Raw genomic sequence first — 19,065 nt, 5'->3', positions numbered from 1 at the left:
TGATTATATGGTTATATGATGTCACATGCATGCTAAACAGGGAAAGTACAAATAGAAGTGGGAGTCACAAGAATGAGGAGAAGCAGCAAAGGGTAGTTAGAAGAAAAAAATTTGCCACTCACATCTCAAACATCTTCCCTGGTATCAATTATTCCAAAGATCTAGACTGAGTTTCTGTATTCAATTTTGTAAGACAACTCAGTAAAATATCTCTTTCCCCCACCTTGAAATTATTTTGAGCAAATTTCTGTTATTTGTCATTAGTGATGTTTGGTGCCTAGTAAAATCTCAATCACTCTTCACTACTGTAGTTTATACTCAACAAGCATCCATGTAGTCCTTGAAATCTGTGCTAAATATATAGGAGGGTAGATTTGCTCTACAAATTTCCGGATGAATCTGAGATATCCAACCTATAATAGAGGACAGAATCATAGATAAATGAAGAAATTGCAAAGTGGGAGCCATAGCTGAGTAATTGGAATGAGACAAGGGAATTGTCTACTTGAGCTGCGCTCTCTTCTGGGAGATAACACAGTTACTCTATCCCTCCCACTGCTCATAACAGTGAATATATCACTTAGCAATCGTATCCTTTTCAATCAGTTTCAGACAATGATTTTCTGGGGTTATATTACAGAAATCATAATAACTTGGCATCTCAGTGCCTTATCTGTAAGCAGAAACTTATTCAGTGCTTATTAAATAAATGGTTAGAAGAGTTAAGTTATTTTCATGCTGGCAATGCCAGCATAGTTCAAGTTGGCTTCACCATAATTGATTAGATGCACTTGACTTCATCAAGGCGGGTCATTATGCATGTTTACTTTCAAAGACTTCCACTGCTGGGAAACTGTAACGCAAATTACAATATTAATACTCCACTGAGTAAACAAACACTAAGTATCTCTTCACAGAATCTCCTCCATTATTAAATTGGAGACAGAAATTGCTTAAAAATAAAATGGATTTATATAGATGCCAACAGAAGAGAATTGGAAGTTACTTAAAATATTCCAACCAAGATTAAACATACGTTGCGCTGCATTAAATGAAGCACATTCGAGTTAGAAGCCCCAGTTAATGAACGAAATCTGACAAAATACTACCAGAAGCCCTTAATTAGGAACACTTCTGGGACAACAAATGAGCAAGATGCTTCCTGTCATTCTTGCTGCTGAGATCATCACATCACATGTATTTACTCAGCAAGACTTACTCAGTAGAAAACTTAATTTCTTAATCTTTATACACAAATTTACCATTCCTCTACTATATAGCTACTATTTTGGCATTTTATTTAGTTACAGTTGTTAAGTTCTGTAAAACAGAAGCCTTAGGCAATTGTATCTCCATCAGAAAAGTTAAAATGATGAATTAAATCAAGAATATTAAAAATATATTATTTTAAGGCTTTCTTTCAAAAGGTGGTTGTCATTATGAATACAGGTCTCCAGGTAGTATAGTTCACACCCATAGAGCTGCCTATCTCTGCCAGTCCCCCAGTCTTCTGTGATCTGGCTCATCATTCCCTCAATCCACAGGAACTGTTCTTTCTGATAATGTCCTAAAGACACATTTTGAAGACTTTCCAGTCTTTAAAATCGCCCACCTTCAAACCACGGGGAATTGGAGTGCCTTCGGAGGCCGAGAACTCTGAGGTCACACACCCCCATTTGGATCTACCACATGGGATGGAAGAAGCCCAAATCCTGCCTTGCAGGATCCAAGGTCAGCGGAACAACAACCAGGAGCACTGAGCGGTCCGCAGAAACAGAAGAACAGTAAACTTCCTTCGGGACTAGGGAGGGGAGCTTTCTCTGGTCCTTGCCTGGTTCTGACTTTGGGTCCTCACCCTCTCTCGTAATGACTGTCAGGATTGTTCCAGAAACCCCTCAAAACAAACAAACAAACAAACAAAAACTAGAGTAGATAGAGAACAACAAGGAAAGCTTAGAAACAAACTGGAAACGGTCAGCGGGGATGCACTGGGTGGGACACAAAGATTAGTTACTCCTCACTGGGGTATTGATAATTTCTCTGCACACCCCTCCTAAAACTGTTCACCTAAACTGTTGACATATGTCTTGTTAGAGTTATAAGGCAGTCTAGACTATCTCCCCCCCCCCAAAAAAAAGCCAGGCTCAACAAAATCATGCTTGAACGCTATTAAATACTAAATACTAAAATTAAAATAGACATGAGACAGCTGAATAGTAATATATAGCCATTTTAAGATGTATAGAACCTGATTGTATATAAACTAATAATTGAAATGTCAATGTAGAAGTCATAGGATGTGGTTCAGAACTTGCATTTTTTTTCTCTTTTAACATGTTGGTACCATGTCAATTAATTCCATAACATTATAAATTGTTCCTGATGTTATGTTGGGGCTTTTAATTGATCAGGGTGATACTCTGACGGCTCTACCTTCAAACCAGAGATGGTCTCCTCAAGAGACCGTTGAACTTATCTGGACAATAAGATGCTGGACTTTATGCTTGGTAGACACTTGCAATGAAAGAATCTCAACTGAATTTGAACTGTGGTAATGCAGCAAGATGGAGGAATTCACCGGGGGGAGGAGAATCAAATCAAAATTGTGTTATTGACATTTCCCTCCAGCTTTGTTCTTCAACTGGATTTCCTTTTACAGCTTCTGCTGGGTCTTTTGTCCTGTCTAGGACTCTCTTCCTGCACTTTCCTGTCTTCCAACCCCTGACCAAAACACTGAGCATCTGCACTGAGCAATTTTGCTAGTTACCCAGAGGAATACTCCTGAGCAAACTCTCTTTAATTCCTACTGTCTTAAGATCAATGGATTAAAAGAATAAGACATCAAAAAATGAATATTTTAGGAAGCACTGGACTCCAGAAATGTAAATGAGGTTGAAGTTGTATTATCTAAAGATTTTTTTGTTTGAGTCCATGAAATTTTAGACAGCTTAGTGTTTTAGTAGCAGATAGCTCAGCATTCCATAAATTATACATGAGTATAATGGATATCTGAAACACATACAGTTACAACAAATTCACCAACCCATGGTAAAATAATCAGGTGAAAAGCATGGGTTATTATTTGCAGAATTAGGAAAAATAGTACTCACACTAGATATACTATGATTAATGCCAAGAAAACTGAGACTGATAGTTTTATCTCTGTGTTTCAGAATGGAAAGAAACTATGCCACTACCACAAAATACTATTTAGCACAACAGTTGAAGAGTATTAGCTGGAATAAAATATTATCCTAATAATATTTTCTAAAGCAGTGACCCATAATCTGTATAATAATTACTAGAATATAGTAATTCTAGTTTTACAATATATACTACTCCTGTTTTATAATACTTTGTTATAACTCGACGCAAATTATATGCATTAAACATGAGATAATGTCAAAATTTCCTAGAAAATGCAATTAAAAGTTGTTTACTTTGGTGCAAAATACTTTGAAATTCATTCATATTAGTAATCTTCAACTAGTACATGAAAATTCTATGCATGGATTTCAAATTTTGGCACCAAAACAAATATGTGTTTCAATTCTACATTTGTATAAATATTTTGAAATATTTATTGATTCTAAAAAGTGATATAAAATATAAATCTAAGGTACTATTTGTATTTTTCTCATTAGTTTGAATTTTCTGAATGCTATATGTTAACCTACACTATGTAAATGAGTTTTAGCTAGGTATGATTAAAACCAATACCTTCCAAACATACATAATCAGATATACTGATAAAACTAGAGTATTATGTATCACAGTTTAATTAAGTCCAGCATGACTTTTTTCACTCAGTGAATATTAAGGAATATTAAGGAATATTAAGGAAGGACAAAACATATGGGATACCAGAAGAGTTAAGATCTGGCTCTGGGTTAAGCATCCAAGGCTAGAATGGAACATATATTGTCAATAAATAAATTTCAGTATAATTGAAATATTAGACATATTTTATTATTCCCCATGAGATTATATTAGATGTACTACAAATTATTACTAAAAATTTTCCCCCCAATCATCAATATGGTTTTTTTTCTTAAAACATGTCATGCAAAGCATATAAGTAAAAGTACCAAGTTGTCATTCATAGCCATTATTCAGTATGTTGGTGGAACAAAGAGATGTGAACCTACCTTGGAAAGAGCAAAGGAAATGAGCATACCAGTGTTTATTCAAGACTTTATATACTCTTGTCAAGGTCAACGGTGGTGACCTCAGTCAATTTTGCCATTGTTTCTAAATTTGTCTGCTGATTTTTGAGAAGTTGAAGCCAAGGATCTCTATCTGGCTCCCAAAATGTCTCATAGGCAAGGCTGGAAGATGCCAGAAAACTATTCCATTTCTACAACCCAAATCCACAGACTAATTTAACTCATTCTCTAAATGCTTGCCTCAAAATAGGATTAGATAATATTAATAAGAGGTATCAACAGCTTCCCTGGTAGCATAAAATTTGGAGTCTTGAGTTCTACTACTCTCTCCCAGTGATTTTGAATAAATATGAGTCTCAATGTTTTCCATATTTCCAATATAATAGTCAAGAATTGCTATATGCTATTTATTCAGGGTATTCTAGGAGCACTAGCCAAAATCTGCACCATGAAATACAGAAAATATGTTTACTATGCATGAGTAAATAATTTTTAAAAGGATCAAAAAACATAGAAAGTATTTAACAGTATACTATGTTCATCTGTTGTGGGCTACCACCTAAGCTGCCATGTACACAGGCAAGCGTTACACTGCAGGGAGAAAATCAACAGTAGCAGATGGGGATTCTGGGCCTGGTTAATGACAAGTCTGTGTTAACAATACCAGTGTGCTGACTTATTCTATTGTTTTATATCTTGCTAAAGATATGTTGGGAAGTCTGTGTGTCCCCCACATGGCACAGTGTGGTGGAAGGCAGAGGATACCCACACAGGACACATCATGGTGCCCAGGCATGTGACACACCCCGCATGTAGGGTGAAGCAGGGGGCTACAGATTACCCTGAGAAGGGAATCTGGAGATATGTTGGAGTGAGGACCAATAATGGCATGTTTGACAGAGGAAGGAGGTTTCTAGGGATTTCCATGGCACTGTACTGGCAGGTAGGTGATAGAGCTGAAACAGATGGCTTAATGAAGAGCATGGGGAAAACTAGAGGGCATGTCTGGGTCAGGCCAAAGCACCTTCCCACATGGAAAACTGGAGCAGGACTAAGTGCATCTCCCACTTCCCACCAGCACTCACTAAAGCTGGGGCTTGGCCCCAGTATCTACCCAAAAGTGCCAGGAGTAGGCCATGTCAGGTTGGACTGCAGGTTGAATATGAGTGAACTGTATCTGGGCGCAGCTTCTGCATGAGACCTGTTGGCTTATTTCTTTAGGACTACAACCCTTACTGGTTTGTGTGAGAACAAGGGCAGTGAGGAGGCCAAGCCTGACCAGGCGGCAGCACTGCTGGCATATACGAAGACCAGGACTGAGGGTAGACCATAACAAGCAGGGTATGTGTGAAATCCAGGGCTGTGAATGGACCTGGTAGAGAAACTTGGAGAACTTCTCTGTTAGGCTATAGCTCCTGTTAGGCAACCTGGCCAGGGCTGGGTGTGAGCCAGGCCAGGCAAGACTGAAATACTCATTGGCATGTGTGTGGTTGGGTCTGCTGACAGGCTGGTCCGGGCCAGCCCACAGGACTGGTTGGCATGTATTAGAGCCAGGAAGGGACATGGTTCACACTGGCTGGGTTAGGTTATAACACCTTTTGGCAGGGGCAGGGACTGGGAGTAGGCCATCCCAGGCTGTGCTGAAACAAAAGCTCACTGGCATGCATAAGAGCCAGAACCGAAAATTAGTCTGGTGGGGGAACTTTGGAGACTCCCCTGCTAGGCTGAAGCTCTCACTGGTGAGTGTGAGAACCAGAGCTAGGGGTCGACTGAGCTGGGGAAAGCTGCAACACCCATTGGCATGCATCTGGGTTGGGCCTGGGGGCAGGCCAGACTAGGGTAGGTAATTCTCAGAAACTTTCCTACATTGGGGTTTCTAAGACATTATCAAATCCCTCACCCTGGATGTGGTTGTAATTGACAGTAAGAAGTAGTGGCCTTCTCCCCACACCCCTCACAAAAGTACACAGGAGAAAAAAATAAAAGAACTGAAATATTTGTTCCACCCACCTTCCTCCATACCTCAACCCTCCCCACCCTAATCAAAGACCTACACAGGCATGCATCCCTTTCCATTATGTAAACAATGCTAAAAGCAAAATTTTAAACTTTAAATTTAACAATTTTATAGATAGCACACTATGTTCCAAGTGCTACTCTAATCACTTTGCATAGGTTGTTCCATTTAAACTCGCTAACAACACCGTGTGTGAGGTAAGTTTTATTGTTCTCATTTTACAAATGAGGAAGTAGAGGCAGAGGTGATAAGCTAATAATTTTTGGACACCAAATTTGAGGTCAAAATCATGGCCTTCAAAATCTGTTATCAATCATTTTCATGATGTTCATAACATTACTTTATTTTTCTCCTACAAAAGTTTACCCTAAAACATCACCCTGGTTATCAAAAGAAAGGCTCTATAATTTGCCTTTCCCAACAAAGAAGAAATTTTCTTTCACCAAATCTTTAAACAAAGGAAACAATGAATTGATTGCTTGCTATATAAAGGGAAACAACACAGTCAATATTCTTGACCTAGAATTATTCTTCCAGTACTTTAAAGTCCTTTGTGAGAAATGAACATGTCTCAATTGAACAAAGAACTTAATCACCTATGTTTAAAACAACTTTGGGAAGTGATGCAAAAAGAAAAAATCCTTGAGTTACAGAAAACATCTTGTACAATCAATTCTTAATACTGGTGGACCAATTCTGTATAACTTCATTAAAATCTGTTAATTTATCACTTCTTAATGGGAAAAGACTTAATAGAAAGACACCTCTTTTGAGGCATATTATAATGGCATGGAGGACAGAAATAGACTCACAGTAACAGCTTACGCATGTACTGCATAATTAGAATTAATCGCTTCTACTAAAATAAGCCAATATGACAGTTTAATTAAAATGATCTTTGTTACTTCTTATAGAAATGTAATCTAACTTGAATGGATAAACTGTCCACCGTAATCTTACTAAAGTCCTAGGCAATATAGGAGATGAAGCAAGAGAAATATCACACCATCTAGTTTTCAGTTGGTAGAAAATGGATGTTAAATGTATCCATTGGAAAGTTGGCATATTGCAAGTCAATTTCATGTGCTTAATGCCTGAGCAAAAAAAAAAAAAAAAAAAAACAAAAAAAAAAAACAGTGTGTTTGGACATCTCAAAAAGACACAATCCAGGGAATGCAAACAAAACCACCTAAATTCATTTCAAAGTGTTCTCTGGATTTAAAATATCCAAGTGGGGAGGAAATTAACCAGACAAGTTATCAGAGAGGTTTAATTTGAAATAAATGAGAGGCAGCTGTTGAAGTTATAAGCCTGTTTCCATTTTTGACTGATCAGGGGTGAGGCATGCATGAGTAGACTCTCAGGACAGGTGGTAGGGAACAAGGGAAAGTACATGTGGTAATGTGTGCTCGGTTTCTGTCTGAAAACAAAAATGAGGGGGAAAGTCCCAAGAAAGAATGGGACCAGGGAGATGTTGATTTGTCCTCATTGCTATTTGGCAGTTGAGAGATATAAAGGTAGAATAGACCTGACAACACTCCATACAGTATTTTAATTGCAGGAGTCTGGGTCAGGAATATTTTTTTATGGAAAATAAGCATCAAAACAAAAATATAAAAGCCCTCTAGCAGATGTTTTGTATATTCATTACCATATATAATTCTACTTAAAATGTAGGTCATCTAATACAGAGAACCAAAAGCCAAATCTAAAATCATACTACAATAATTGTTGGTTACATTGGATACATGGATGTTTTATTAGGGAGCAAAGCAATTCGTTTCTGTTGCTTTGAAATGGGATTTATACCAACAGTTATTCTTTCCTGGTTATAGCCTAGGTAGAAGAGTCAATATTATTTAAAAAACAATACTAGAATACATTAGGGGTTGGGGGAAGGGAAACAGAGCTTCTTGCATTCAGATCTGGTACAGATTTAAAGTAAAGGAAGAATCCAGGCTTTCAAACTTTCTTATATCCAGGCTGCCTTTCTTCTCTTTCCAGTTTGATGTGTGATTTAAAGATGAGAACATCTGTGAAAGAACTTGATGTGTGAATGTGATAAACGTTAGTATCATATACTTCCAAAGGGGGAAATTAAATATTAACAATGTCTTCAGCACATAAATGAGAATGGATTGCAAAACAGCATTTATGGTATGCATAAGAATTATATCATTAATAAAAGTTTCAGTGTGGCTGTATCCTGGTACAATGATTATTGGATTACTTAAAAAATTATTTTGTACCTTTATATTTTCTACTCTTTTTGTGAACATGCATTTTTGTGTATTCAAAATATATCTAAAGTATAATAGATGCTAGGCAGGATTTCTGGGTGTAAACTAAAGCTATAATAAGTTCTTCTTTTTCAGCATACACACACACACACCTCCCACACAATTACACAGAGAATTTCAAAATGTTCTCAGAAAAGTGCAAATAACAGATAAGTTTGTTCTGGTGTAAAATATTTGAAATCGATGAAAAGCTTTTCATAATATACATCTTAAAGACCCTCTTCTCCACATGTATTTCAATTATTGCATCCAAATATATTTATCTTTTTGTTTCATTTCCCCTATACTTCATACATATGAAATACATGCTTATAACAACTGTTACACATGAATAAATCAAAAACACTATAAAACTTAGGCTTTTTCTTGTTTTGACTTTTCTTTGTTCACGTGCCACAACCTACATCAAGTCCTGAATTCTTCTACACTTCCCTACATTTGCCTTTAGCCATCCTGTACACATTTCAGGTTAATAATTTGAAATACATTTCTTTCTATATGCTTAAATATTAAAATAAACACATTGAGCTGTTTAAAATAAATGTGAACAATTATAAGTATGCCACTAAATGCTGTTTTTTCTCAGTCCATATCTTGCTGAAAACCTGATACATTAACTACTACAACTTTAATTTATTAAAGCTTGCAAAATATTAAATATATCATATCATATACACCATGATTTATTCACCAATTGCCTTTCCAAAGATTTGATGGATTTGTTTTTCGTTATGAAAAAAATTGCTATCAGCTTCCTTATATGTACGGTATTATTCATGGTTTTATTTTTGTTTCCCAGGCGAGTAACTGAGAGTTAAATGAAAAATAATATGTACTTAAAATTTTAATGGATATTAGCAATGACAATAATTTCACCGGTTGTATATGAAAGTATTCTTTTTCTTGTAATAATGTCTATCATCAAATTCTGACACTTCAACTGAAGTATCTCATTCCTATTTGAATTTCATTTCTCTGTGAAACTATTTGAACATTTTAAAAAATAGTTATAGTTTTTTTATCTCGATTATTTGTTCCATCTGTTTATTTTGCCAAGTTTTCTGTGGGAGCATTTGCATTTGTATTTCAATTCTTCATGTATGTTATATGGTAATTACATGAGTTACCATTCTTAATTTAACTTACCAAATCTGTCATTTATCTTATGAATTTGTTTACGGTAACATTGATTCGGTGTTAATAAGTCCATCTTTGCTAACAGAATTTTTAGCTTAGCTCTGAAGGATTACAAATGGTTATATTTAGTGAGTATTTCTAAATAGTCCCAGTATTGGTTGCCAAGGGTAGCAATAACAATAACAAAACTGCTCTTTACAAGTGAATAAATTGGGAACAGAAAACCCCAAAATAACAATGACTTACTTGAGATAAGAGTTCATTTCACTCAGTCTGGAAGTAGTTAGTCCGGGCTCCTATTCATATCCTAGAGTGAGGGCTCTGGTTTCTTCTGTTCAGATGATCTACTGTTCATGGTTTCAACTCTCCAGGCCAGTTCAAAATTACAATTGAGACACAGCCATTTTGTCCATTTCTAGTCAAGAAGATACAACAAGGAAAAAGAAGAGCCACACTTTTAAGAATTTTTCCCAAGAAATTATCCACTATTTCCATTTATACCACATTAATAAAAAGCTTAATTATATGGCTAACTGGTATCAAAGGATACTTACATTTCCCTGGCCGCTACAACGGAGAGCCTGTGAAACAAAGCTAATTTCAAGGGACTTTGTACCTGGGACACTAATAATTTGAAAGTGGAGAAAAAGATATTGGACTGCCACACACACACACAAAACCCAATAATTAGCTGAGAACCTTGGAGACTTTTATGGTGATCCTAAGTTCCTCTAAATAAATGGATAAGTAATTGACAAATGGATGGATGAATTCACATCTAAATTTTCCCAGAGCGATTTGCTTCCTCTAAATTCTCTTTTCCAGTAAAACCATCCCCCTCAGTCTTCATTTTCTTCTACAGTCCAGTATAGACGTTCAAGTTGATGATATCTACTTACTTGGAAAACTGATATCAACTTAAAGTGACCTAACATCATTTTGTATGAAATGGCTTTACTGCTCTCCACTGTTCACATTCATCCTCTGGTTTTTCCACTCACTGGATGGTCGTAACAATCTGGGAACTTTCTGTGAAATTGGCAGAATGATCAGAGTCTGCAATTGCATGACCAGCTGATACATTTGGGTGCTGGTTCATGTTCTGACTGCTCCACTTCTGATCCAGCTCCCTGCTTGTGGCCTGGGAAAGCAAGGGAGGATGGCCCAAAGCCTTGGGACCCTGTACACACATGAGAGGTCTGAAAGAAACTCAAGTCTCTTGGCTTCAGATCAGCTCAGTTCTAGGTCATTAACAGTGCTCATTTGGGGAGAAAACCAGCAGATGGAAGATCTCTGAGTCTGTTCTCTCTGTGAATCTACCTTTCGAATAAAAATAAATAAATCTTAAAAAAAAAAAAGCTTTCAAATTAGAGAAGTTAAAGTTGCTATGGTTTTTAAAAATGAGCAGTTAGGTTTAATTCTGTTCAGGTGTTTTTATATTTAACATATTTTAATAGAGTTGCACATTGAAAAGTTCACAAATTCTATCTTTACAAGTAAAGATAGAGGCAAAGCAGGTGCTATGGCTTATAATGTAACTTCTTATGTGACTTTTGTACCTGTAAAAATGCATCTCACCCATGCCTGTTGGACTTTAGAAACAACAAAAACTTTTTGAGCATATCAGTTCTCCAATTTTGAAATTAAATATTTTTATCATTAAAGAAATGATCTGGAATTAAAATTAAATATGCATGGTAGGAAAACATGTCTCTTGCTTTATTTTAAACACATCACATAGTGACTTTAAAAAAAGGAAAGGAGATAAACTAGCCAGTTCTAACTGCTTATTTACAGTTTCAATATTTCCGGTACCTCCTGGGTCTGTCATTCAGCAGTAAAATTTATTTTCTAGTGATTGAAATTGAACTCATCTACATGATACATATTTAAAAAAAAAACTAGATTCTTATGCAGTGCTGCTTTCATAAGCAAATTCTCCCTGTAGCATTTTATTAATCAGTTCATGCCATCAACATGCGCATGGAAACTACACCTCATTCAAATCCAAGCTATCTTATTTTGCAGCTGTGATGCACACTGTTCTACTGACAGCTTTTATTCATCTTCACTAATCTCAGGAAGATAAAATTGTCAAGCCTGGGTCTGGCACGAGAGCATAGTGGTTAATGTCCTTGCCTTGCATGCACCGCAATCCCATATGGGCGCTGGTTCTAGTCCCAGCGGCCCCGCTTCCCACTCAGCTCCCTTCTTGTGGCCCTGGGAAAGCAGTCGAGGACGGCCTTTGGGATCCTGTACCTGCGTGGGAGACCTGGAACAGCTCCTGGCTCCTAGCTTCGGATTGGCTCAGCTCGAGCCGTTGCGATCACTTGGGGAGTGAATCATCGTATGGAAGATCTTGCTCTCTGTCTCTCCTCCTCTGTATATCTGCCTTTCCAATAAAAATAAATAAATCTTTTTAAGAAATTGTCAAGCCTGAAAAAAAAATTTGTTTGTTCTCAGGTTCTCCGTTCTTCTTCTTTTTCTTGCGTCTGTTCTCTCACTCCTGAGGTTAACGTGTTCTGATCTTTTTACATGTTTGCAATTATCTTCATCTCATTGAGCATGTGGTTCTGAGCTACTCGCAGAATGAACAATGGTGAATAATGATGGCCTCTGCCCTGAGGGAGTTCATGGTCTGGACCAGAGCTTCAGAGTTCCACATTGAGATCCGTCACACAAGACCCAACATAGGCCAGTAATAACTGTAATGCTGACATGTTTAAGCTAGTTTTATTTTTAAAGGTATAAGCCATAATAGATTTAAATATCTATACATTCACATATATGGCTTCCTTTCACTCATATACATTTTTCCCATTAAAAGAGTCTGGCAAAAAATTGGCCACAAACTGCAGTGCTTACGATTTATGAGCCAAGCTCTAAGCCTTGATTTAATGAACACAAGTAATGGACATGAATAATGAGGAAATGGTGAGGATTGATTTTCTAGTGAAATTAGTAAAGAATAGGGAAACAGATCAAAGACAGTCGGTCAAACATCATTTATATTTTCCTATGGATAATTCACCTTGAAGAGCTTTAAACCATGTTCTGACATTTTAATACTTTTATTTCAAGTTGTGTAGCTCAAAAAGTGTCCTGCTAGGAGTGGCTCTTGAGATTAACTGTATTTTAGAATTATCCAGAGGATCTGTGAAAACGCAAGCTGCTGCGTCACCCCCTCAGCTTCTAATTAGTAGATGAGGACTTGCATTCTAATAAGCTCTGATACGTACAGATGCTGTTTACTGATGGATTTCACTGTGAGACCTACTGTACTAGACCAGATGCATTGCCTGTAATAGCAAGCATGTCGGGAAGATTCTGTTAAACCACCAAGGATCACTAAATTACACATACACCCAGGCCACAATACAAAAAAATACAATTGACATTTTTCTGCTGACCTACTCACTGACATTTTTCTATGCTCAGGGAGAAACAAAGTTTGAATCTTATGGGCACCACATCCTAGCAAAAGTCTGCATGAAAATATTCTTCATCAACTTCCCCTACAATGACAATATATATCTCTGGATAGTGTTTAATTACGTTACATAATCACTGCCTGTTCCATGTCCAAATGCCTGCAATACATTTCTATGACTCCTGTTTTGTGTTGATCATATCTCATAATGTCTCAATGTCCATATTAGATAGATCAATTTGGAGTTGAAAACCATGCTATGATCGTGCTAGACATTGTGCTGTGGTGATTTAACCACCAGATGGGACACCTGTATTCCATATGGTAGTGTTGATTCCTGTCCTACTTCGCATCTTAGACCTGGGAAGCAGTGGATGATGGTTCAAATACTTGAGTTCCTGCCATCCCAAGGAGACTTGTATAAAGTTCCTCTCTCCTGGTGTCATCCTCGCCCAGTTTCGTCTATTGTGATCATTTAGAGAGTACACCAAAGGATGAAAGATCTCTCACTCTCTAACTTTCAGACAAACAAATCAGCTTATAAAGGAAGACTAAGGAAATCTTATCTTGGTTTATCATAGTAGCAAAGGTTGAGGGTAGACTCTGAATTCTGGTTGTGAGTCCTGAGTGTTCCAACCAGGTAATGCTGAGTTAGTTTGTACTTTTTCTTGCACTGTTGTTTTTCAGCCATATGACTTACATACTGAGTTAGTTATAAAGAACAGGAATTCATTTCTTGCAGCTTTTCAGGCTGAGATGTCCAAGATGAAAGGATTGACATCTGTGAGGGCTGTTCTGCTCCATCATCCCACAGCCAAAGGTGGATGTGTGTTTGTACTGGGAGACAAACTCCTTTTTGAAAAATCCATTTTTGTGATAATGGCATAAATTCATTAACAAATGCAGAGACCTTACATTCTAATCACATCCAATACTATTAAATTGGGAGCTGATTTCATTATGATTTGTAATAAAAAAAGTTTAGAAAATAAAAAAGTATTTTAAAAATTAAAAATTTATAAAGTAAAAAGATATTTAAAATAAGCTCGGGCCCAGCTAAAGTACTTACTTTGCATGCCCAGGATCTCATATGGGTGCTGGTTCTAATCCTAACAGCCCCGCCTCCCATCCAGCTCCCTGCTTGTGGCCTGGGAAAGCAGTTGAGAACAGCTGAGAGCTTTGGGACCCTGCATCTGCTTGGGAGACCCGAAAGAGGCTATGGCCTCCTGGCTTCAGATCTGCTCAGTTCCAGCCATTACAGTCACTTGGGGAATGAATCAACAAATGGAGGATCTTTCTCTGTCTCTCCTCTCTGTATAACTGACTTTCCAATAAAAATAAAAAATAAAACCATTTAAAAATTAATAAAAAATAAGATAAACTCAATTTATTATTAAAAGAGCATTTTAAAAATAAACTTGGTAGTCTAAGTGTAAAGTATTTGTAAAGTTCACAGTAGTAAATTCTAGCCTCTCATTCACTCAACACTTACTTATTGACTTACCCAGAGCGATTCCTTGCATTGTAGGCTCCATTCATAGTCCTTAGACTTTACTTCTACTATACCTATGCAATGTCTATACAGCTCTACTTGCATGAATTTGCACATTTACCTTTGTGTTATACTTGTCTACCATTTTCAGTGCAGTGATGTTTTACAGATTTGTGGCCTAGTAGCCAAAGACTGTAAAGTATATAACTTAAGTGTGTAGAAAGCTGTATCTTCTGATGATTATTGAATATGTACAACAGAAATCAGCTGATGCACATATCAGAATGTACCTGTCTCACTGACATATGACCATATATTGTCAAATATGCTGGTCTAATTTTCTCATCAAGGCAAATGAGTTAATGAAAATAACATTGTGTTTTATCATCAAATGAAATTGGAGTTTCTAATGTGAGCTTTGGTGACCATTATTTCTCAGCTTACTTAAAAAAAAAAATAGCTAGGGCCCGGCGCGGTGGCGCAAGTGGTTAAGGTCCTCGCCTTGCATGCCCGAGATCCCATATGGGCGCTGGTTCTAGTCCTGGCAGCCCAGCTTCCCTTCCAGCTCCCTGCCTATGGCCCGGGAGAGCAGTCGAGGACGGCCCAAAGCTTTGGGACCCTGCACCCGCGTGGGAGACCCGGAAGAGTCTCCTGGCTTCGGATGGGCATAGCATCGGCCATTGAGCTCACTTGGGGAGTGAACCATCGGACGGAAGATCTTCCTCTCTGTCTCTCCTCTCTGTATATCCGCCTTTCCAATAAAAAAAAATAATAAAGATAAAATTTAAAAAAATAGCTAAGCATCTCATTAGGGGTCTGGTACTGAGGCAGTGCAGATTTGTATAACAATTGAAAAAGATCATATAGTTAATAGGACTTCTTGGGTTAACAACAGGAGCCGCCCTAATAGTGACTGATGAATAAAATATAGGAGTCTTTTGGAGTTCTTCTATTTTATAAGGCTATCTTTTACAGAGTATTTTAAAAATGCCTATATTAAAGATTTATTTGGTTTTCTCCTTTCTCTATTTCCAAACCTGAAAAGCTACTGTTTCTCTTCATCAATAAGTTCAGCCTCATAAAGATTGTGAGAGCAGCTGGACTTAAAGCCTTGACTCAGGGAAAATAATAAGATAGTGTGGGTCAACCTTTGGGTACAAGTATCAGAACTGGGTCCCCTCAGTTGCATGACCTTGTGTAGTGGAGAACATACCCAGAGGCACACAAAAGACATGACAACAGCTCCTTAAGCTAACAGAAGACCCCAAGTACCTCATTAACAGATGGAAAACAGAACAGATTGGACAGCTCCCCCGGCCAGGTTTTGCAGGAAATGTCTATCTCTGTGGATACACTGAAGTGTACCTGGTCAGCCAATAGACCTTAGATTTTCACAAACTGGTGCAATGAAGCAACATCTCAGAACTATGAAGACCACTCAAATAGAACCCATGGAACATTCCTCCCCACATCATAGTCTCTAAGGTAACAGCAAATTACTGTCTCCATTTGTGGATATTGATGTAGTTTGACAATAAAGCACTGGCCCCCTTTTCTATCTCCATGCCCACCCACTGTCCCTGTAGGCATAGAAGGAAGAAAAAAAAGGAGCTGAAATGTTCATCTCACTCAGTTCCCTCCACAATTTGATCCTCCCCACATGGGCATGCATCCCTCTCAACTATGTACACAATGTTAAAAATAAAAATTTAAAAATTCAAACAAAGATTCTGAGGATAATTCTGGCTCTTATAAAGAGGTATTTAAAAAACCCAAGGGAAACCAAGGTGGTACTTTCACATATTTGAGCTCAATGATGCTGCATTTCTTATTATATCCAGATTCCACTTCCACATTTCCTCTTTTAAGGCAATCCTAAATAAAAACTAAGACCTAAATAATGGAATCCTAATCTAAACATGTATTTTGGCTTTTTGTACAGAAACCCAATTTCTCCATTAGAGCTTTGTTTAGTCCACAAATCTTTCAAGAAATAGAATCTTTATTCCTACTCATAGTTTAACACTCTACCGTGCATTGTGAGACCTTTTGCTAGTTACTGGCGATTCAAATACATCTCCACCTGGTTAGTCATCAAAATCCTTAATTACATAAGACATCATTTTTGAGAAAACACATTTTTATAAACTCTGTTGTTTTGACATTATAGATGACCAGATGATTATTGTGGAAGTATTTCAATGCAGTTTAATTACAAGGAAAAAAGAGCATTAAAATACTATCCAGGATCTAGAGCTGCTTATCAATATATAATTAGTGGAGATTGGATTACCTGAACATACAGTCAATTTTTTACCCTGAAATTCTGGCACACATTACTGCTTTAACTTTTCCCCTACTGTCTTCTGTGGGAAAATTTAGTGCAGTCTGCTCTCCCATTTAAACTTAACCTTGGCTATTGCCCAGACCAAAAAAGTCTAAGAAGAAAATAAGCTCTACTGTCCTTCACGCCAAGCTAGGCTATCACACCTACTGGTTTGCATGAGCTATGCCAAGCTGGGTGAGAGAAACCACTGGCACACACAAGATCTGTGGCTGGGAACAACCCTGATTGGAGCTACGAGGATACCCAGACTGCATTGTGGTTCCTGATGGTAAACATGAGAGCCAGAATGGGAGTGGCAGTCAGGACTGGATATGGCTGTAGTGTTTCTCTGCATGGGTGTGGATGGGTCTAGGATGTACTAGGTAGTGCTAGAACTCTGGCACCCACTGGTATTTGTGTGCAAGATATGCCACTAGGAGGAGACATAATGGAGGAGCTTGGAGAACTCTTGTCAGGGTGCAGTGTCTGCAGGTGAGCACAAGAACCAAGGGAGGGCACAGCCCAGACCAGACCATGTTACAGTACCTAGCAGCATACCTGTGGCTCAAGTATGGGAGCAGGCCAGGCCAGACCAGTTTGTAACACCCACTGGAAGATATGAGAATCAGAATAGGGTGCAGGATAGGCTGAGTCAGGCTGCAGCACCAGCCAGTCCATATTAGGGCCAGGACGGATGGCTGACTGGGCTGTTGGGCAGCAGCACCTACAAGCATGAGCTGGAACAAGGCGCAGAGCCTGGTTACAGAACCCACTGGAAAATGTTGTGGTGATATGGGGCATGACAGACTGAGCCACAGCACCCACCAGCACATGCAAGATCAGAACAGGGGTGGCGGTGCAAGCCTGGTAGGGGAACTGTGGGGATTTCACTTCTGGTCCACTGTTCCTGCTGGTATGTATGAAAGTTGGGACTGGGAGCAGACTAGGCTGGGAAGGACTACAGCATGAGTTGGCCTAAATGTGAACTAGGTTAGGGGGAAAACAGGCTGGGCTGACTGATTGTATCCACTGGTCAGGCATGAGCCAGGTAGGCAGGTTGGGCTTTGCCACGACATCAGCTGACAAGTGCTGCGAATGGGGGCAAGTCCTGTTGAGCTAGACTGCAGAGTCACCTGGAGAGTGCAAGATCCAGGGCAGGGAAAGGGTTTAGTAGGGAAACTGTGGGCATGTCTGATGGGTGGCAACTCTCACTGGTAAATGTGAGAACCAGGACTGGGGGTGGGCCTGGCTAGACATGTGAAAGCACCCACAGGCATGACTGCGGGCTGGAAGGTGAAATCTGTTGGGCTTATTCAGTTAGGCTTCAATGCACAATGATGTGTATGAGAGCTGAATGGGATGTGGAACACACTGGACCAGTCCACTGCACATGCTGGAAGGCACAAGAACCAGGGCTGGAGGCCAGTCCAGTGAGGGTTACTGGGGGTCACTCCAACTGGGCTACAGCTCCCCTGGTGTATGCGAGGGCTGAGCGTGTGCTGGGCAGGGCAGAGCTGGGCCGCAGCACTTATTGGCTTGCACAGAGGAAGCAGAGGAAGGAGAGCAGAACAGCTTGATCAACTACCCCAGCTTGCAAATCTGTGGGCAAAAGGAGCCTCAGAGGTGGACTATGTCAGCCAATGGATCTTGGAAGGATTTCCTCATCCTTGGATCTGTGAGATCAACAGCATTTCAGAACTACAGAAACCACTTGAGCAGAACCCATGGAACATGCTCCACATCAGGAATCCTGGGATGACAAAAAGCTTCTTTTGGGTCTCCCACATGGGTGCAGGGTCCCAAGACTTTGGGCCATCCTCTGCTGCTTTCCCAGGCCACAAGCAGGGAGCTGGAAGGGAAATGTTGCAGCTGGGACATGAACCTGGGTCCCTGTGGGATTCCCGGTGAATGTAAGGCAAGGACTTTAGCCACTAGGCTACTGTGTTGGGTCCCTGGTAGTTTTGTGCTTAACATCCAAGTCTTTGATTCACTTTCAGTTGATGTTTTATAAGGGAATAGATCCAGCACCATTTCTTGAAATGAATTTCCTTTCTCTAATGTATGTTCTTGGTGTCTGTTGAAAATCTGTTCTATTGATGTTTGTGTTTATGCTATCAATATGCTGTCTTAGTTACTACATTTTTTATAGAATATCTTAGAAATCAGGTGTTGTAAAGTCTTTAAGTTTACTTTTGGT

The 19,065-nt window shown here is 38.7% G+C and overlaps 1 protein-coding gene across 1 annotated transcript in view; it reads right to left on the bottom strand.

Moving 5' to 3' along the window:
- MYH15 (myosin heavy chain 15) overlaps positions 1-9,994 on the bottom strand; it is a 174,895-nt gene extending 164,901 nt beyond the window's left edge. The window contains exon 1 of the mRNA XM_040980919.1: positions 9,867-9,994. The gene's annotated coding sequence lies outside the window, so the exon portion shown is untranslated. The remainder of the gene's footprint in view (positions 1-9,866) is intronic.
- Positions 9,995-19,065: the final 9,071 nt, after the last annotated feature.

Source organism: Ochotona curzoniae, unplaced genomic scaffold, assembly GCF_017591425.1.
Source record: "Ochotona curzoniae isolate NIBS_2020 unplaced genomic scaffold, NIBS_Ocur_1.0 contig_3498, whole genome shotgun sequence".
Lineage (NCBI taxonomy): Eukaryota > Metazoa > Chordata > Mammalia > Lagomorpha > Ochotonidae > Ochotona > Ochotona curzoniae.
The sequence above is the reverse complement of the archived record's forward strand: the minus strand, read 5'-3'. Positions and strand labels throughout refer to the sequence as shown.